Source organism: Hakea prostrata, chromosome 2, assembly GCF_041222555.1.
Source record: "Hakea prostrata isolate BN-2017 chromosome 2, UWA_Hpros_2, whole genome shotgun sequence".
NCBI lineage: Eukaryota > Viridiplantae > Streptophyta > Magnoliopsida > Proteales > Proteaceae > Hakea > Hakea prostrata.
Window position 1 is genome coordinate 53,639,548 of NC_142601.1, and position 22,705 is coordinate 53,662,252.

Here is a 22,705-nt window from a genome sequence, read left to right on the forward strand (position 1 = left end):
TCATTTCATAGTATATTTTGCAGACCTGTAAAAACTCTATCTTCAAATGACATACATGGCCTCCAGCACAAATCAAATGTATCTTGCGCCAAAGCACAACCATTAACAGAATCATCAAGGAAGTCTCATGTGAAAGGGTAATTAAAGTCTAATTATGATGCATCGCTGGTTTCAAGTTGCTCTAATGGGTGTCTTTAGTTTGTTTTCTAAAGATAGTTTTTGTGTCTTGGGCATCTGGAGTTAATTGATATCCTTTTCATTTTAGGTAGGTGGGTTGGTGGGTGTTGTGATGGAGGGGGTAGATACTGCATGTCCATCTCACAGTTGGATTCATTATTCTAACCACTGCTTCAGAATCCTTTTTTTTTTTTTTTTTTTTTTGGTAAGAGCTTCAGAATCCTTCACCCTCAATGAATTTGATATTTACCATTGAGATCACTTCGCATGAGTAACAGCATACATCCAATAATATTTAAGGAAAAGCCAAAAAGCCCCCCTGAACACTGCTAGCTAGCGCTGCAGCAGCTCTTCTCTCCACCACTAATGGTGAACCGTGGCGCCTGGCTGACTCACATCGCTGTACGATAATTCCTTATCCAAACAGATCCTTGTCGAACTTTTTCCTATTTTTAGAACAGCTTTTTTACATTTTCATGAAAATCTGCAAAACATTTCTCTGCTTCCTCCTGATATTGCAGTTAGAAGTTTTAACTTTCTTGTTGTAGTCTTCTACTCAGAAAAAGTAATTTTGTTGTAGCCTTGCTGAAGTAAGTTTGTCGAAGCCCTGCAGTATGGAAGGTATCTCAGGATTTTAGGTAGGCCTTCTGTGTGGATTTCATTTGGTTTCTTTCTTATACTAAGAACTTTTTGGGAGGGAGAGCATGCTGGGTTTCTTAATTTTCTATGTTTTGTGACCTTCGTCTGTACACCGCGTAAAGCTTCCTCAGTTTTGTTCGTATTCACTCATTCTTTCTGCTTAATTTTTTCTATTTGATGTTCTTGCTTCAACACCTTTTCCTAGCACATCGATGAGATAATCACTCAGCTACTATTACCAAAAAGAATAAAACTTTGCTACTTTTATGTATAAATTTAAAAAACTAGTGCCTTATAAGCTTCTATATTTAGTTTCGCCAGAGGAATGGAATGAAATACTTTCGTTGCACCACCAGTTACTGAACACTCAAGATATACAGAAACACATCTAAAATATGTTAGGTTTTAGAGATTAGGGTTAGTTTATATCTTTAGGTTCAAGGACGAACAGACAACGAAATAGAGGTGAATCCACAGAAGACTGTATACTTGGCAAGGATATTAACATGGAAATCACTCACCGGCCATGCTCCAACAACCGTTCCTCTTTCCACCGGGAGTGGCATGCAAAGCCACCTAACTAGCAACCCATCTGAAGGGGAACAACAAAACAAAGAAGAGGTGAGTAATTAACCGTATATGAACTTGTCCTTTCAACGCTTTCAATCGACGCAAGAAGATGATCAATACTGAAACTCCAAGGAACACAGGTCTATGCCGATCAATGAAAACTGAAGTGCCTCTGAAAGAAAACTATGAGAGTAGCGAAGAGGGAAAAGCCATACCATGCTATAGATAGCTAGCTAGAACAGGAGGAGAGGAAGTGAACTCAAGGCATGTTGGTGAGAGGTTTGGTGGCTTGGACCCTGAATTTTATAGGTAACTTTTTCATCAGGTGATTAGCTAGCTAGCTGATGCTATTTGCCAACCAAACTGGTGTTGGTGTTGGTGTTTAGCGTGTGCATCTGGTTACAACCGAACACCACCATCTATCTCCTCAAAAGCTTTGATGCCTTTGACCTACTGGTGTTAGTAAAGCCACGCGTGTGACTCCTGTAATAACAACCACCTTCCTCTCCCATCCCTCCCAATTGCAGTTGAATATTGGATGGGAATGCAATTTATTGTTTGTGACCACGTACTCCCCTCCTTGGTAGCTCCTTCACTTTCGACAATTTTAACATTAAATCCTCTGTGGTAACCAGGTTTTGGGTCTTTGGCAGCTGCTATCAGTATTCTTAGTAAAATATGACACTTCACTGTTTTTTTTCTTTTTGGCCAAGAGACTTCACTCTCAGTCTATTGTGATAAAAACATCTTCTTTTCTTTTTTCTTTTTTCTTTTTTCCTCTAGAAAACATGTACAGGTATCTTGTATAAGAATTCAAATCTCCTTGAAGTCATGAATGAAACTCCATTATATACTTAAATTATATATATAAAATACTATCTGAAGATAGAGTCGAAATGTGCATAAATTGGAACGAATAAACTCTATATCCAAAAAGAAAAAAGAAAAGAGAAAAGAAAATACATCAGTTTTGTCTTTTTGGATAGAGTAATACAAGAAATTAATTGATGTAATTTTGATTTAAAAATAGGAGGCTTAGTAGCTAAAATTGCAAACAAAGTCATTGAGATAAAATAAGACATTGAGATGTGCGTGGGGTACTCTTAACTATTTATAAGGTGCCAAATCAATTGTCAATGAGATCGCATTTGTTTGCTGGGGACCATGGTACTTAACTTAGAAGCAACCATCTAAAATTCATGTCAATCCAATGGTTGATAGATTGAGCTCCTCACTTTTCCAGTATCTTTGAGTTGAATGACAATTAGGAATTTTGGATTGAACTCCGTCTAATAGCAATTGATGACATTAGGGTCACAGTGGTTGCCCAACCGTAGATGAATTGTTTTTATATGTATATAATTATATGTACTTGCAGAATACAAAACACCCAAACCAACCTTGAATTTGGTAGTTATATATTAATGAGGTATTGTGACTGTTGTCTCCTCATGAGATAAATACAAAATAGAGTTTTGTAGGTAAAGGTTTAAAATCTTTTAGATATAATGAAAGCCTTGTAGATAGAATTTGTCATAAAACGGGTATTCGAATTTGGATGAGATTCAAATTCCCTAATACTCTATATATTATATTGTACAACTTTCCATGTGAATTTTCGCTTAGTAATCGTATGTTGGAATTGGAAGTTTTAGGGTGGACATGCCCTAGAAGAGGATGGTTTAAGTGCAACACGGATGCTGCTGTGAAAGTGAAGGAATGCTATGCTCAATTAGCTGAGGTGATTCGGGATCAAGAAGGCTTGTTCAGAGGAGGATTTGCTATCAAGATTCCTCTATGCCATGTAGTAGAGGCGGAACTGCGCGCAATCAAAAAAGGGGTAAAGGTAGCGTTGGATATGGGAGCATGGCCACTCCAAATAGAATCAGACTCGTTGAAGGCCATAAGGTTACTGGAACTAGAAGTTAACGAGCAAGGATCGATGGGAAGATTAGTTGTTGAAATTCGAAGCCTATATGCTTCTTGAGGCCATGTTAGATTTAATCTAGTGATGCGTCAAAATAACAAGGCTGCTGATTGGTTGTCTAAGAGGCGGCTAATTGGAAGAGATGATCTGGTCTTTTTCAATGATCCCCCGCAAGAAATGACAGACATCCTTAGAGAGGATTGTCTCAAGAGTTGTGCTCTAGTTTGATTTGTTTTGTTTTTTGGGTCTTTTGACCCCGTTTTGTAAAAAAAAAAAATCGTATGTTGGAAGTTTTTTTAATAAATTCAATAGAACATTTTTCATCAAATAAAATTTTATATCTGGACTTTCTCGTTAATGAAAATTTTCACCAAATTTTTAGGTAAAACTACAATAAAGCAAAACATGAAAGAAAGACAAGATTCTCATCTTTAAGCATAAGTCATTAGCTTTACATGGACCAACTTATTCTCAGCAACATATGAGTCACAATCAATTACGCATATTATATATATAACATTTCCTCAATATTTTGTCTTAAGATATGCTAAAATTCATAAAGATATAATATATATTTTTTTTGAATAATATATACGTACATGGTAAGCGTGCTCTGTTTAACTCATTTTCTATGAATAGATTTAGGTAATTATCTCAACTAGACTCTAAGAAAAACTACTTTTGGGATAAGTATCCCATTATATTAATAACAATAAAAAATAGATAAACGACACTTATCTCATCTTGTTAAGAAAATGGTATTTAGATCTCCTAATAATTTAATAGAGACATTTACGTCATCTCTCACTCAAAAAAATGATAATGGCCCCTGTGATCAACTTTCCCTGTCAAGTGGATTTACCCTTGACATTGTTAGAAGGCCAAAACACCGGATAACATAAAAATAATATTAAAATCAATACATAGATAGATAATTGCCATTATAATATCATAATTCAATAAGAAGGTTTGAATACAGAGATTTTTTTTTTTATAATAAAAATCGACTGCATTAAGAATGGAAAGAAGGAAAAAACAACAGAATCAGATCCAACTAGCTAGCCTTCCAAAAATTGAATGGGACAAACTAGAGAGACAAAATGTCCAAGAAAAGTCTCCTCACAAATGCTATCAATAAGGTTTCCCTGTTTCACCAAGAGAAAAAAATCAACACTGCTTCCTCTATTCCATAGAGAACGACAACTAACAAAAAGGAAGTGTTGTTTTCCAGCTGCAGCCCAATAAAGATGCTCGATGAAGACAGCACAAGAACCCAATCAACCATGCTTTAATGCTTATTTAATTCCTTGGCAATGGTATCTGCAACTGAGTTAGCAGGTTCACTATAACAATGAATCACAAAATAGAGCTCAGAAAAACAAGAACTAACCACTCGTAGAACAAACCTTGGATGACCACAACATGGGCTACATGTATGTATATACCAACTTACCAAGTTAGAGTAGTTAAGTACATTGGAAAAGATTCCAAGTTTAAAGCTAACACTTTGACTTTGATTTGTAATCCTTAATTATTCTCTACATATACAGGATTACCCAAAAACTGTAGAATATGTTATAAGTGAATTTTCATTGTAAACCTAGCAAGATGGGGTCATTGCTACGTCAAGGGTTGAAGAAGGATGGTGTTGCTTAGTTGTTTTGGCTGAAATTGTTTCCATTCACTTGTGTAAGGAAGTGCACGTTGAAGTAGGATAATGTGATTCCGAGCTATCATTAGGGAACTATTATTAGGGATATTTCTGGAAAATCACCCATAACCTTAGCTGGCTCTCCATCTCAAGCATATGCGGCTAGGGTTGCTTCTAAGACTTCCATAGTTGATTAAACTCCAGCCACTACACTCGAGAAGGTCTCTACAAATGGTACTCACATGGTTTCTAACCAATCCAAATAAGAGTTTGACATAGATTATAGTTTATACAAAACCATGGTCAATATTTTATGTAATCTAAAACATTTATATTCATGTAAATCCAAACACTGTAATTCAAGGAATCCAGATGATGACAACTACAAGAGTCCTAGAACACTGATGAACAATGACTCTACCTATATATAAGGAGCTGTATATACAACCGGTCTAATTGATTGGCCCTTGGTTGGTTGAGGTCCGATTCTAGTGAATCTCGGCTTGAAAGAAAGGTCTTTTGAATATCTATGTTTGGGTATATTTACGTCTTCGTTTGGATTCTCCATCATCGGTTTCCAAACGTGCCAAAATCACCTTTTAATCCCTTCATGATTGACCTTCTCTCTCCTCTTAAATTCTAAGAGAGATGTTGAATCATCACTAGGGTCATCCACTAATATTGGGTCCATCTCTGAAACCTTCGGACTTGACTCGAATGCCCACAGTTGTCGCCGACTCCTGTTTCTAGTTCACGGTACTAAAACCATGGGTTCAAGGGTTAGAAATCCGGGGAATTTCACATTAACAGCCTTTTTTGAAGCTAATTGGGTTAGTTGTCTTGAAGATCATAAATCTACCAGTGATTATGTTGTCTTCTTAGGACCCAACATCGTATTTTGGAGTTCTCGAAAGCAATCCACTGTTGGTCACTTCAGTATGGAGTCTGAATATCGAGCTCTTGCTAATGCTGCTGCTGAGCTTGCTTGGCTACAATCTCTTCTCCATGAGCTCCATGTATTTTTGAGTGATGCTCTAGTCCTCTGGTGTGATAATATTGGTGCAACCTACCTCACTGCAAATCCTATTTTCCATGCTCGTACTAAACATGTGGAGATTGACTTCCACTTTGTTCGTGATAAGGTTGCCAAAGGAGATCTTCAAGTTCATTTCTTATCTACCAAGGATCAACTGATTGACATCTTCACCAAGCCACTATCTACTTCACATTTCACCACCTTGCTAACCAACCTCAAGATCACTTCACCTCCCTTGAGTTTGCGGGGGGCGTATTAGGGATATTTTTGGAAAACACCCAAAAGTCTAGCCGCCACTCCATCTCAAGCTTATGTGGTTAGGGTTGCTTCTAATACTTCCACAATTGATCAAACTCTAGCCACGACACTCAAGAAGGTCTCTACAAATGGTACTCATAAGGACTTTAACCAATCCAAAGAAAAGTTCGACACTAGTTACAATTTCTACAAAACCTTGGTCAGTATTTTATGTAATCAAAAACATTTATATTCATGTAAATCCAAAAACTGTAACTCAGGGAATCCATATGATCACAACTACAAGAGTCCTAGAACACTGATGAACAAGGACTCTACCAATATATAAGGAGCCATGTATACAACTTAGAGCTTAGTGGAAAATAGCTTAGTGGAAAATATCTAAAACTCTCATGTGAATGTAGGTTGAATTCAACTGAACCACGTAAAGTTGGTCTCTCTCTCTCTCTCTCTCTCTCTCTCTCTCTCTCTCTCTCTCTCTCTCTCCCCCTATATATAAGGAGCCATGTATACAACTTAGAGCATAGTGGAAAATATCTAAAACTCTCATGTGGATGTAGGTTGAATTCAACCGAACCACTCTCTCTCTAGCAGCTTTGTTAATTAACTCAGCCGATATTGTGGAAGGAGGCAAACTGCTGAAGCTCTTTGTATTATATGCTTTTATGGTTGAATTATTATACTGATGACAAGATGTGGGTGCACTAAATGGTAGAGACCTGATAACTTTGAGGTTCCAAATGGAAGTGCATAAGATAATTCGAATGCATAAACATTCATAAATTAAGCAATATCTGTAATGGTAATTTAAACATCTATATTAAAAAGGGATAATTACTATTGCCCCCCTATACTTTAGTTTTATTACTAATCAAACCTTCTTCTTTATGAATTTAGTATTGCCCCCCTCTCACTTCTAACGGGGTTAAGTGGCTGTTAACATTGACTATCTGATTTCTATTTTGTCCTTCATTAAAATTTAGAAGTAAAAAAGATGGCATTACTCTCATTTGTAGAAACTATATTGAATGCCAATCATAGCCTTAAAATCTTAATATTTTTAGAATCAATTTCGGATTTGAAAGAGTACCAATTGTCTCCATTTAGAATGTCATGAAAACCGAAATAAAAAAAGTTTGTGAATAAATTACCTCTAGAGATTTTGCTTCTTCGTTCTTAACTCCATAAAAATGTGCATCGTGGTGAAGATGAGATGTTTCACAGTATAAATTTAAGTTCAAACAGCAGGAGCAATGATCTAGGAAAAAAGAAATGAATCTTAAAGAAATGAATCTTTATGTGTTGTAATTCTTAGAATTTACACACACACACACACACACAAAAAAAAAGAAGGGTTTTACCATGACACTAAAAAATATAAATCGCATGGATTTTTAGGTAAGGTTAATCTTCAATAGAATCGTTGTCCTGAAATTATTTTCTTTTTGTTTTCTTCTGAGAATTTAATTCGGGGATTGGTTGGGCCACATGCTTATGGTTGTCATAACTCTTAAGCCTGACTTAAAATTTTCACTGATAACTTTGAGGTGACCAAATGGAAGTGTATAAGATAATTCAAATGCATAAATTCATAAATTAAGCAATATCTGTAATGGTAATTTAAACATCTATATTAAAAAGGGATAATTACTATTGCCCCCCTATACTTTAGTTTTATTACTAATCAAACCTTCTTCTTTATGAAATTAGTATTGCCCACCTCTCACTTCTAACGGGGTTAAGTGGCTGTTAACATTGACTATCTAGTGTCTATTTTGTCCTTCATTAAAATTTAGAAGTAAAAAAGATGGCATTACCCTCATTTGTAGAAACTATATTGAATGCCAATCATATCCTTAAAATCTTAATATTTCAGAATCAATTTCGGATTTGAAAGAGTACCAATTGTCTCCATTTAGAATGTCATGAAAGCCAAAATAAAATAAAAAAGTTTGTGAATAAATTACCTCTAGAGATTTTGCTTCTTCGTTCTTAACTCCATAAAAAAGTGCATCGTGGTGAAGACGAGCTGTTTCATAGTATAAATTTAAGTTCAAACAGCAGGAGCAATGATCTAGGAAAAAAGAAATGAATCTTTGTGTGTTGTAATTCTTAGAATTAACCAAAAAAAAAAAAAAAAAAAAAGCAAACAAACAAAAAACAACAATGATCTCTGCTGCAACGTAATACTTGTTAATGAGGGTTTTACCATGACACTAAAAAATATAAATCGCATGGATTTTTAGGTAAGGTTAATCTTCAATAGAATCGTTGTCCTGAAATTTTTTTTCTTTTTGTTTTCTTCTGAGTTCGGAGATTGGTTGGGCCACATGCTCATGGTTGTTGAAACTCTCAAGCCTGACTTAAAATTTTCAGAATCACAATGATGAAAGTTTTATAAACAAATTAGCATATAAGATGTTAATTGATATGAAATTTGGTAATGTGCATAATTGTTAGCATATATATATTAGGTGATTTTCAATCTTTAATTTAAAATTAAATTTAATATTTCCTCATATTTAGTTTCTATTTTGAGTTTTCTTCAATCACATCTTTCCTTTTATTTGGTGGTTTCTTTTTAGAGATGAAGCATCACATCTTTCCTTTATTCAATGATTTTTTTTAGAGAAAAAAATGGATTTAAGGTTTTTTTTTTCATAGTTAATTAAGGATAATAATATAACTTGACAAAATTATAAATAAGTAAAGAGATAATAATTCTAGGGTTTTTTGGAATTTTAAGAAAATATATAGATGCCACATCATAGGGCTGCAACTGGGCCGGGCTTTTGCAATCCCAAGCCCAGCCCTATATGGTATAATTTGAGCCCATTCCCGCCCTGACCCTAGTTCAGGGCCAATGATTATTGTCCCTGGCCCTAAGCCCTACAGGGCCAAGCCAAGCCATTTCCCACCCTAATTGGCCCTAATTGGCCCTAATTGGGCCGGGTTGGGATGCGTTGGCCCCTGATTGGCCCTGTCCCTAATTGGCCTTGCCCCTAGCTTTAATTAGCCATATCTTTGGTCGTAAATATCAAATGTAAGACAGGTAGTAATTAAAATATATATTAAAGTAATTAAATTCTTAAATTCCAAACTCAGTTTTGGAAAATAAAATAGTAAAGATGTCAACAAATAATCCAAAACTTATATTCAATATGTATTTAGGGCCTGTTTGGTTACATGAATCTAGAGATTTCAAATCTCTAGATTCATGAATCTGAGAATTATACCTGTTTGGTTGTAAAAATCTATAGATTCATTAAATCTAGAGATTCACATTTTTACACTAAAAAGGTGAATATGTAGATTTATGGGTAAAGGGTGAAATCCAGAGATTTTAAAAAACCTATACATTTGCACATTCACAAAAATCACGTCGATCAAATAGTTTTTTAGGATGAATCCACAGATTTCATTCCACAACAAACATCTAATTTTATAAATTATAACTCCATAGATTTGAAATCTACAGATTTGAAATCTCTAGATATTTGAAATCTTTAGACTCGTGTAACCAAACAGGCCCTTAACTATTTATACCCATTTAGATTTTAGAGAAATAGAGAAATCCAAATTTTTAGGGTTTTTTAATTTGCTATTCGATGAAAATTATGGTTATTATATGTAAGCTCGAGGGAAAAAGAAAAAGATTTATCTCAATTCTCAATTAATTTCTAACTTCTAAGACAATGGTCAAACTTCATTCCAAATTTCCAATTTGTCTTTCCCCCAAGTTTCTCTCTCTCTCTCTCTCTCTCTCTCTCTCTCTCTCTCTCATTTTGTTTTTTCCTTTGGTTTTTCTCCAACAACAAAGAGTTAAAATTATTCATGAAATAGAATAAGTAGAGAGAAGAATTGTAATTAAATTTAGGCATATTTGAAAGTCAAGTCAATTATAGAGAATGTCACACAAACTCTTTTTTTAAACTTAGAAACATCAGAGATTCATAATTCAAAAGGAATCTGATAAATGAAAATTTTATCTTCAAAGTCAAGAACTTAAGCCGTAGGTAGGTATGTTTTCATTCACAACTGCTCAATAAATTAATATCTTTATTCAATACAAAAAAATTCATATTCGAAACCTTGTTAACAAGTAAATCGATGAATTTTTTTCATAGTTAAAGAAAATGATGTTTTAGTTACAAACATAGCTATTTGTTTTTAATAAATTGTTTTGAAATATCACAGTAGATTTGTTAGATATTCATGATGAGAAGCTGGGGTATAGATTTGTTAGATATTAATTCTTTATGTAATAGTTTATATTATTTATAATATATTATCTCGCCTTAGTCAAAAACAAAATCAATATTTTATTGAACTAAAAATGACTTTGTTGGAAAAAAAAAAATTACCTTAAAAATAATATAAAAAGTGAATTTATAGTCTAATATGATCAAAGTGACTAAATGTCAAAATCAAGACTCATATCAATGTTAGTATGAAAATCAGGGTAAAAATCTAGTACTGTAGTACATGATCATCGTCAAATTAATATTAAGATTAGAGCAATCAAATAGATGCTTATTACATTGGTAATGAGGTTATAATTTATTTTTATTAATTTTCTACAAAACATGATCATGTTTCTAAAATTTGACACGTGTCAAGTATCCACCCATATGTATTACAATTAATTCCTCTCCATGTGGGTGGAGGGTCCAGAGTCTTTAGACTCAAATCAGGACCATGATCAGGGTCAGGATCAGGGCTAATATCAGGGCCAAGATCATGGCCAGGATCAGGGCCAAGATCATGGCCAAGATCAGGGCCAAAGATCAGGGCCAAGATTAGGGCCAAGATTAGGGCCAAAATCAGGGCCAAAATCAGGGCCTGGGTCAGGGTCAAGATCAGGGCCTGGTTAGGGCCAAGATCAGGGCCAAAATCAGGGCCTGGGTCAGGGTCAAGATCAGGGCCTGGTTAGGGCCAAGATCAGGGCCAAGATCAGGGCCAAAATCAGGATCAAAATCAGGGCCTAGGTTAGGGCAAAAAATAAGGGACGGGCTAGGATGGGCTGGGCGAGCCAAAGAGTAATCCCAGGCCCACCCTTGGCCCTAGTTCAGGGCCAGAATATTTTGGCCCTAACCCGCCCTTGGAGCCAAAATCTTTAGTCCAAGCCTTATTCGGGCTCAGGGCGGGCTTAGGGCGGGTCAGGGCCGCCAGGGGCACCCCAACCACATCATCAGTAAACTGAGGGAGAGGGCATTAGTAATTGTAGACAAAATCAAAGATTGGATTCGTAATTTTAAAAAATAATGGAGAAAAAGTAGTAATAAAATCAAAGTACAATAATGATTAACCTAATTAAAAAATATCCGGGCTTTTCAAAACCTTGTTTCCTGCAATTAATGTTTCAAAATTCAAACGTTGATCTCCAAAGATAAAATAGTGTGTGAAACAAAAGCAGGCAAGACATGATGATACTGAAAATCATTCGTTGCTTCCATAAGCATGGAACGAACTTAGAAGCTGTTATAAAACATATTTATAGGATGAACTGGAATAATGAGAGCGTAGAAATATTACCTTAAACATCAAAGAGCTCAAACAAGTAACAAGAGGCTACTTAATTTCGCCTCTGATTCCATCTTCCATTGATGCCATCTGGAGCAACAAATAGTGTAATTTGGATACAGGGTGATGTAGATGTTGATTTCCATGTAAGCTCTGACAAGTACACAGTCCTTCCTGATTCCTCAAATTCATTGTCAGTTCGACCTAAAACAGTTTCTACGAGCTAATCTGATTTTTTTTTTTCCTTTTTCTATTTCTTTTTCAAATTTAGAACCTACAGTCTTCACACATTATTTGAGTTTTGATGAAACATAGAGGCAGAAGTCTCCCTAATCTACCTACTGTCACTACCAAATTAACCATCTAGTGATTCTATTCCTTGTTCATCATGTGAAGGCGTTCAAGGTATTGGTATCTTCAATATGCATCATGAAAATAATAGATGGGATCGCTTTTCGTCCGATGCCCAAGGGAGATATCCTTTCGACCTAAATAATAGAAGTGGGCCTAGCTTTATGGTTGAGACAAGAATCATTGAAAAGCTACACCATGGTTGAAGTAGGTGGGTGCATAATGCCATGCATGTAAGCCAAAATATACAACCTGCTTCTCCAGCTGCACTTTAAATGGAGGACTCAGAGTCTGAGCAACAAAGCTCCTTTCACTTTCGTTTCTATTTGGTCATACACTGTGATACCTAATGACAACAAAATATAACCAATGTAGCGAGAGGGTAGTATGCTCCGCAAATCCCTCTTGAGGGTATTCTTTGGTTTACAGTCTTATGATCGATGTTAATTAGAGACAGTATTGAGGAGTAGCATTTAGGATTTTCATCTTGCTCCGTTTTGTGGCTGTGACAGGATGCGGTGATAGCATTTCCACCCGTTTTCTCATCTCATGTGTAGAATGGTGATGGATAAAATAGCAGTCCTAAAGGGTTGTGTTCTTTGAGATTTATAGGTCATAACCATGCAATGGTTATTATTTATGTTAGGTTCATGACTGTTAGTACGATTTCGACACTCATCAAACTTTAGGCCATCCACAGTAGATTGCACTAACCCTGTGTCGTCAAGAAATAATTTTTACACCCAAATAATAATAATAATAATTTCAATATCATGTTCAGCATTATCTCTAAAATATCTCCGAGTCTCAAGTTGTGTTCCATCTTACTAGGTTTTTCAAAAAGATTCATCAGCAACAAATTTTTGTTTTGGTGCTGAATCTTTGATGATTGATTTCCTACTTGACGGTACAAGTGTCACGAGAAGAATCCTTTTTTCATAGGAACTACCCCTTCCACAATAGATAATTGCTATCTGTGAGTTTTATTGAAATAAAGGTAACAAGGGAAGGAAAAGACTGGTGGGTTCAAAACTTTGTGCTCCTGAAAACCATGTTGAAACTTAGATCTAAGAGAAAAGAAGATGGAGAATAGAGGAAGGAAGGCAACGAAAATCATAGGTGTAAAATGGTCCGGTTGCAGTGTGTAACCTACAACCAGTGTTGAATCATTCTCACTCAAGGCTTCATTGTTTGAGATAATTTACCTCTTATAATTGCTTTACACAGTCTTTGTTGACCATCAACTGATCCAAGGGTTTCTATTACATCTGATCTACCCGAAAGCCCTTATCCGTACCGTTACTTCTGTTGGGTTTGGGTGTCTTGTATTATGTGGGTCCATGTAATTATGATTTGGTTGTATTTGTAATTGAAACAAGGTTTGGAGTCAATTACTAATACTAGGATAAAATTGTAATTACATTGGGATTAGGGTTTTAGGTTTCCCTATAAATAGTCTCTGTGGGATAACCTATATGTATCAATCTTTGTGGGTGTAAGAGTGGTGTGAGGTTTCCTAGAAATAGTGAAACTCCTTTTCTCTCTAGTGGACGTAGGCATGATTTTGCCGAACCACGTTAAATTTTTCTTGTGTGCTTTGTCTGTGTTCTACTTCTTGTTTTACAACTGTTGAATTTGAAAAGTGGTTTCACAACACCAGTTGCTGTTAATGTAGGATTGTTGGTTGTTGTAGAAGTCTTGTTATTGGCTTTCATTGATAGAGTCCAAGTACAAATGATTTGCCATCATTTGAGTTTGAATTTGTATCTAATAAAAGAATCTGAATAAGTACAAACTTGGTGTTGCTACTGGATACGGTTTGAATCCTATCTCTAAAACATAGCCTTACTGGTTTTTAACCCAAAAGTTTCTGCAGCAGCATTCTCCACTTTGTGATTAAACATGGAGCTATTGGATCCAAATTCTTAGATGGGTTTTTTGTCTCAACATTGGGAGATGAGTCATCCATAAGTACAGATTCAGAGGCTACTAAAGAAATATTCTCCTGTCACCTTCCTTGAATCAGAATGAGTATCTTGTTGACACTCATTTTTACTTCAACCTCTTTTTATAATCACAATGGGATCCAGAACTTCTATCCTGCTCCTATACCTACCAAGATAGTGAGTTGGAACTTGGAAATTGTGTCAAAAACTTAGATCTTCTAAAGAACAATTTGGAGTTGGGAGCTGGTGGACGTTAATTTGATCTCGACTGTCAGCAGCACGTACTGCTGCACATTTAATGCACAAACACTGAAATTCCTATGATATTTCTATTCCAAGAGTTTAAAAATGTTAGATGGAGAAGCTCCCACTTATACTCCTATTATAGGAGCCAACAGCCCCTAATACACACATGGGCTAACAACCCAAATATGCTTCCTTCCAACACCATTACTTGTAATATCTGTGAAGCTTTGCTGCTATTTTGTTTACTGATCTCCCTTCAAACTCTTCTTAGTTCATTGATCAGCCTATCACTCGGTTACTATATATTGTGTATAAGATCAGTACTTTAGTCCTCTAAACTCTATATCTTCTTCCCTTATCATCTCGAGATATACTCATGCAAACCCTTCCATGGCAACAAAGATAATGGCGAGCCCAGCAAATGCAACGTTTAGAGCTTGGGTTTCACATCAGAATCTCCTCCTACCTATGACTTCCACCATGATCTAGTCGATTGAGGGAAGAAGCTATAGATTAAGATTAAGGTAACAAACGAAATCCTTTCTGACCCAGAAAGCTTAAGCTGAGGCCATGAAAGATAGATATAGCTAGATGAACTACTTTCATGGAATCAAAAGGATTCAAATCGATCTTCTTCTATCTTAATTTAAGAAGAAAAACAAAACATGTAAGATGACTCAGACTAGCTAGGGTTTGGTTATATGTATGTTCAGGTCGAACAGACAATGAAATAGAGGTGAATCCACGGAAGACTGTCTACTTGGCAAGGGTACTAACATGGAAATCACTCACCAGTAGTCATGGCCAACAAATTAATCTTCCTCGATCTCTTAGCTTTGGGATTATGAAACAGCATGCCCAAAGCTAGCAACCATCTGAAAGGAGAGCAACAAAACAAAGGAGATGTTAGTGTTTGAAGATCAGTTCCTTGAAACAACGCAAGAAGACGATTAACTCCACAGAAATAAGTTATCCATCGATGAAGTGCTTGGCCTGAAAAGATGAGACAAAAGATACCAGCTGAAAAGGGCGAAGGAAAGAAGAAGACGTACCTTACCATACCATATCGTTGGTAACACCGGAAGAACTGCACCTGACACAGAGAGGCTGTTGGGTATTTGGGTGCTCTGGGCCCTAATTTATAGATTGATTTGATTTTTTTTTTGTTGGGCAGTAATAGGTTTTGATATTACTAGCGAGTGGCAAGTCTTTTGCTGCTAACGCGTGTGGCAATTTCGTGTATCCACTACGTCCCACCACCACTCTCATCTCTCTGTTTCTTCAAAGCTTTGAAGCCCTTTGACCCACTGGTAGTTAAAATGGCAACATGTGAGTCATGTAACGAGTAACAACTACCAACTAACAACAACCACCTTCAAATCCTCTCTCTTTCTCTCACTTTCATTATATAAACCTTAACGGTAAATCGAACCATTCTTATTTTTTTGGTAAGAAAAACGAAACCGTTCATGACGCATCGATCCCAGGAAGAAACCATTTTAATTTTTGGGTAAAGACGGAGTGTATGGAAGTGAGAGCCAAAAAAGGGGTTAGATAAGCTCGTGAGATTCTGAATCGCAGTTGAATATTGGCTGGGGATGTTCATGCCGGTTTGGAACTATTCGCATGATTGATGCCCGCCTTGTTTTAGACATCTACCTACCTCCCCTAATGAGCGATTGAGGTCTGTCTCTACCCTATTTTGAGTTTGAGATAATTTACCTGCTGAGGGTGGAGGATTGTGCTCCCCTAAGAGATAGAGTCTTCTCTTAGATATGTGATGAGAAGGTGTGAGAGAAATACAATCAATCAAATCTCCTAAATTATATTATATATTTCTTTTTCTTTTCTTAGGAACAAGTAGCTAGCTTGTTATTAGGGTGTGGCGGACTAATACATATACCACCACTAGGAAGAATAGGATCAATGATATCTTCATTAAGAAGTGTTGGTCATTGCCAACTGAGCAACCCTTTGATGTTAAAATATCACTTGTTGATTGTCGTAAAGGAGATACTCACAACAATCTGAAATTTGCATTTAACCCTCTCCCTTAAATTTACAAAACAAACCCAAGGCAAAATTAGGTATTTTCTTCGGGTGAAGACTTGCAGCGGAGAAGCCCAAGTTGTGGTGTCGATTAGTGTTGAAGACAATGAAATCCTTGCGGTGATAAGCCAAGGTTTGCTCTATCTCTTTGATTTTCACTTGAAAATATCAAAGTTGTTGTGTTATAACCTACTGTTGAGATTCAAGTTCTGTTACCACGATGGACAATTCTCTGTCTCTCGTCGACTTTGCTTGAAATCAAGATAACGAAGTTCACTCGACCAGCATTCTACTGGAACAGTTGGTGTTTTGAATTGATTTCTACAGAAGAGATTCACCATGTTGCTTGATTCTATATCTTCTGGGTTTCCTGGTGTTCTTCTATCGAAGGGTCTAAACCTCAATGTCTGCAACATTGAATAACCACGATGACCGTTGTAGCACGTTGGAAAAGAAATACCTTGGATCAGTACTGGAGATGAACTCTTAAGGAAAACCCCCCTAAATCAAGTCAAACATGAATTTAGTGAACATCAATCTGGAGGAGGATTTGTTTGTAAATTTAAGGAATAATGTGTCAAATGTAAATTTGAGATAAAATAATCACCTAGTTACATCCACATACGATCTTACATTGTTTGATCAATCTTCTCGTTCTAATGCTTTCTTGGAGTCGTGTAAATATCTCTCATGCGAAAGCAAATAAGAATCAGAAAAGTATCAACAATCTAAAATATAATGAGGCAAATTTATTCAGGTACTTCTACTTCTATCATATATTTGACTCCATATAATGATTTATGTCTGATATTATGGGTTAGCTTATGAGGGAGAGAATGAGGCACAAATCTCCTTCTTAGTGTAATTTCAACTTGAGAAGAGGAAATAGCCAAAAATGCGAAAACATACTATTTATACTTTATATATATTCATCTTTATGAGAATACATATTAATAATTTCGCTAAATTACTGTTATTTCAACTGAGCAGGAAAGCACAGCCAACTACAATGCTGTGACCTTCTATTCCTGACAAAACGCACTGGAACTGAATCCCCAGTAATCCATCAACAGAAGTTGAGAGAGGGAAAAGAGGACTGAGAAGAAATTAGGTAAGGAGTGAGGGAAAATGAATAAAGAGAAACAAGCAACTCTCCTGGCAAACAAAACGGCATTGAAGAAAGAAAAAGAAAAAGAAAAATAGGTGATCTCTGGGATTTGACCCAGACGGAGAAATGCAGAAAAGGGAATGGTTCCAAAGTGCAAGAGTAGTCACCAATGAGTCTCTCTCTCTCTTTCTACCCAAAAAAAAAAAAAAAACTCTCTCTCTATATATATATAAAAGCCCCTTTTGCCTTGCTCCCGATCTTCATTATCTTCCACCAAACCTAAGAGCATTTCTTGAGAACTTTTAAAATCCACGAGGGTTTCATTTTCACCTAACTGTATCTGTGGTGGACTCATTTGACCAATAACTCACTTCTCAGACGCACTCCACCAAACCTGCTTCTGATTCATTCATATCTTTAACTATTCCGATCGATGCTCAGTGCTCCCCACCCGTTAATTAAACAAACCTTATTCGCCTGGCCGTTGAAGTTTATCATCTTGATTACATTCTAAAACGAACACCTGCATGTTTTTTTGGTAAAAAAAAAAAATATAAAATACCTGCACCTTTTTTGGGAAAAAAATATACCTGCATGGTTAACTGCATGAAGCACCCTGATAGATTTTCTCTTGTATGAACTCCACCAGTAAAGCTACACAAGAAATGGATGATGATGATGATGATGTTGTTGAAGATCACTAGCTGCCTTCACAAGCATCATGCTTGAGCGTTAAGTATCGACTGACATAAGGAGAATGTAGCTGGACACCAAACCTCAAGCCTCCACCTCCACCTCTATTTAGGCATCCAGTTTCATCCTCCTGGGATATCATCTGGAGCATTATAGAGTAGTGAGATTTGGACATAGGGTGTTGTCCATTTCCATGCAAAACCTTGCCAAGCACACAGTCCATGCTTAGACCTCAAGTTCGTTGTCTAGTTGACCATAAACGGTTGATATGATCAGTTGGTGTTTATTTGTATTCTCTTACATCTTCACACTATTGTGATTTGGTAACACATCAGTGATAAACTTTCACTGGTCTGTAGACCAAGTAGAGGATCTCTGGACAAAACACCTATGTGTTTACCTATATATACATCATGTGGCAAAAGATAACAGCCCACTATAACTTGGTTATGTGGACCACTTGACCAAATATAACTCCAAATGTTGTCTCATAACCACATTGTATGCAAACAAATCAGAAATCAATGACTACTTGAAGGTTAAAGATTTCTATTTCAACCATTTATTTATGTTGTCTATAAATTGTCATCAATATTACATTTATTTATTATTATTTTTCAGGTGAAGGGGTTAGAAAGGATTCAGATTGTAAATAGTTGCATGGAGTCAGCAAGCCTTCAGTTGTTGTTGGTAATAACTATGTACAGTACATATTGACCAAAAAAAAAAAAAACTATGTACAGTACATTTGTATTCACTCGATCTACTTCAATTATCATACTTTCATTCCTTACTATAGGGCAAATCATAGAATCTCATTTGTCTTGAACATGACTTATATGATTTATCTTTGAACTATGATTCAATAGGTATGGAACGAGGTCAAGTGGGGTTAAGTTTTATAAAACCCTAACTTTGATCGAGAACTTGACCCTAAATATCGTTATTTGATCCTAACTTGACTCTCACCAAGTTGGGTCAGCCTAGGCCAAACGAGATCAAATATTCAACCTTGACCTTGACCTTATCTTGACTTAAGTACAAAACACTAAAGCAAAACATAGGTCCATATTATTGTCCTAAATTTACCAACAATATCCTATAAGGTGATAGTACTTGAGCCGAGCAGATTGGATTAGTCCAATTTAGACACTCAGAGTTGACCCTAATAATCCAGTCTTATTCAACCCTCAGGACCAAAAAATTTAGACTCCATATCCCACTCTGACGCATAAAAGATTGTACTCCTTTCATACCCCTCCACAATATTTTTAAGAGGGGGCTACCTCTGAGTACTGAGAGGTGGCCCCTACTCTTAAACATGTGGTGGAAATGTGCGAAGGGAGCACAATCCTCTATCCGTCATCCCAACTCAATTTTGAACCCAACCCCTGTTTGGGCTTAGAGTGGCCCAATAAGGAATGTTCAAGCCATTAAAGTCAAACTTGTAGCCCTATGATCTACTATGTTTATGCCCGATTTGCACATAATCAAGGACCATTTTATGCTTAAAAGGATTTGCGATGCAGATTCTTGAATTACATAGAAAATGGAGTATCTAGTTTGGAACTTTGGTCATAATAGGACAAGATGATGAGGTGGTAAAACTTGATGAGAATGAGATTCTTCAAAGTGATTATTTTTAGTACCTTGGCTCAATCATAAATAAAAGGGTGATATAGAGGATGGAATTTCTCAAAGAATTAAAATAGAGTGGATGAAATGGAAAGGTGTGTCTAGGGTCTTGTGTGATTGACATATTCTTTTAAGGTTCAAAGCACAATTCTGTAGGACCGCTATATGACTGGCTATGCAAAGTGTTCTATTAAGAAACATCATATAGTCAAACTTAGTGTAGCTAAAATGAGGATTTTATGTTAGATGAATGGAAAAATGGGAAGGATAAGATAAGAAATGATCATATTAGAACTGGCCTGTGAGTAGCTCCAATAAGTGATAAGTTCCGAGAAAGTCATTTGAGGGCATGTTCAACGACGCCCTGAAAATGGCCCCGTACAAAGAAATGATTTAATTCAGATTAAAGGAATTAGAAAAGCTAGGACCAGACCTAAGATAATCTTAAGAAAAATGGTAATGAATGATATGTATAGTGCCTAGGTTTTGTATCTAGTATGATCTCAAATAGAGCTGATTGGAAGGCAAGAATCCATGTAGGGGACCCCATTTAATTGGGACAAGTCTTAGTGTTATTGTTGTTGTTGTTGATTTTCCAATTACCCAGAAAACCATAATCATTCAAGAAAAGAAAATCCATAATCATTAGTTCCTAATAATCTATATATAAAAGAGGAAAAGATTTGGGGAATTAAGCATTAGAATGAAACTTAACAAAACTTCAATACTGACTTCATTGAGATTCAATATAACAAATAGCAACTTGTCTTTCACAGACAAGAATGAGATGAAATCTCTCCATCTCGCTCTCCACAACCCCCCCCCCACAATGCCCTTATCGATTCTAATACGCAGATATTTTTAGTGAGTCCAAATCCTCTACCCCCAACCTACCCGTGCCCCAATGTAACCACACTCACATGAGTGTGGATCCCATATTACCCTGCCTGACACAAGCAAATTACCTGTGACTATGGTTCTCACTACCTCATGTGAGTGTGAGGCATGGGGGCACAGGCAAGTTTGGGGCATATGATCTGGAACCTTTTATAATGGTGACTCCCCTAGGTCATTAATTTTGCTTCCAAGTACAATATGGTACAATTCGTCTGTTACAAAAAAAATGGTAGAGTTAGACCTGGTATACATTCCTAGAGCTGATAATAGCAAAGTGGATTTATTAGCCAACGCTCTAAGCTACTCAATGTATCTTAGTTTTGGTGATTCAAACCACCTCTTTGTTTGGTTGAAAATGTATCCCTTAACTCTTTCTCCTAACTGGTAAAAAAAAAAAAAAAGAAAGAAAAGAAAAGAAAGAAAAGAAGAAAAGAAGAAAGAGAAAGAAAGAAAGAAAGAAAGAAAGAAAGTAGTTAGACCTGTTATGGTGGACCTTCTCAAAGCATTTCAGTTGGTTTCCTTTTTTATTTTAATTTTTTGGTTAGACACTTCCATAGCGTGGGAGCATTCAGGTCGGACCGCAACTCCCAGATGATGATCCCATAGGGACTACTCGTTCATGCCGTTGTCCATCAAAAGCTTGCTTCCAAGAAATTCCCGACTCATTTGTGGATGCACTCCCAGTTGAAGATGAGTTCATAATCGATTTCAAGTTTGGGTTCTCATGGTAGTTACTGTTGTTGAAAGATATGGGATCTCGGCGGATTCTGATAAGCTACTGGCTGGGACTCGTAATTGTTTTTAATCAGAATCGTTATGACGATCACGTTCGCTGAGGGAAGAAGCTTATTCAAGCTCAAAGGCAACCAGATGCTCCCTATGATTCTTAAAACGTTTTCCAATTAAGGATGCAAAGAAAAGAAGTGAAATCCAACCTCTCAAATTTCTGCGCGAAGAAGTTTCTTTTTCGCTGTGTTTTTGCAGCCTAGCTCCCTTTCTTCCTTGTATCCTTTTGATCTTCTTGGAGCTAGTTGACCTAGTTCATAGGCCGTTGTTTTGGGATTACTTTTTCTTCTTCCTCTTCTTTATTATTCTTCTTCTTAATTTTGAGGTAGGAGTAAAGGTTTTCGAGCTTTTTCATTGCACCAGCAATCGGTGAACATGCAAGACCTACAGATATATGCACCTTAAAGAAGCAGAAAGTTAGACCTGGGGCCGGCCATGAAAGACAAATATAGCTTGCCGGAAAAAATTCAAAACAAACAGACATGAAATCAAAAGGGTTCGATTCAGAAGTGAAAAAAACTAGAGTTTTTGGATCAATATGCTGGTTCAAGGTCGAACAGACAACGAAATAGAAGTGGATTTGCAGAAGACAGTGTACTTGGCAAGGATATAGCATGGAAATAACTCACCGAGTCACCTGCCATGCTCCAACAAATAATCTAGCTTCCCCTCTTAGCTTTTGGACTATAAAAAGTCACATGCAAAAGCTAGCTACCATATATCTGAAAGGAAAACAACAAAACAAAGGGGAAGTGATCAGTTACCACTTACCAGAACATCTTCTCCAGAACTCTTAATTGATAAACTAAGAAAAGGAGGTTTGAGGAGTGAAGAGAAGACATACCATCGCTGGTAGCTAGCCCTGGAAGTACTCAACGATTTCCTGGTCCCGACCGCTGACCCAGAGAGAGAGAGAGAGAGAGAGAGAGAGGGGTGTTGAAGTTTTACTAAGGGCTGAGGGCACAGATTTATAGATAGATTCTGTGATTATGAACTACTGTTATCACTAGCTCGTGTGTGGTTTTACCTTTCTCCTCGTAGCTTTTGAAGCCTTTGACCCACGGGTGGTTCAAAATTCCAAGCATGTGAGGCCTGTAACAACCACCCCCTCTCACCTCCCCAACCCCCCCCCCCAACATCTCTCTCTCGGTCTCTGTCTCTACACATACACCAAAACTCTAGGTAAACCACAACCATCCATTGGAGGTATACA

General features: G+C 36.6%; 1 long non-coding RNA gene across 1 annotated transcript; it reads right to left on the reverse strand.

Annotated features, from left to right (window-relative positions):
• Positions 1 to 17,660: 17,660 nt before the first annotated feature.
• Positions 17,661 to 22,411, reverse strand: LOC149024888 (uncharacterized). The gene is made up of 3 exons (XR_016171677.1): positions 22,337 to 22,411; positions 22,122 to 22,214; positions 17,661 to 18,316 (listed from the first exon to the last, which is right to left on the reverse strand). It is a non-coding gene; the product is annotated as an uncharacterized LOC149024888 (long non-coding RNA).
• Positions 22,412 to 22,705: the final 294 nt, after the last annotated feature.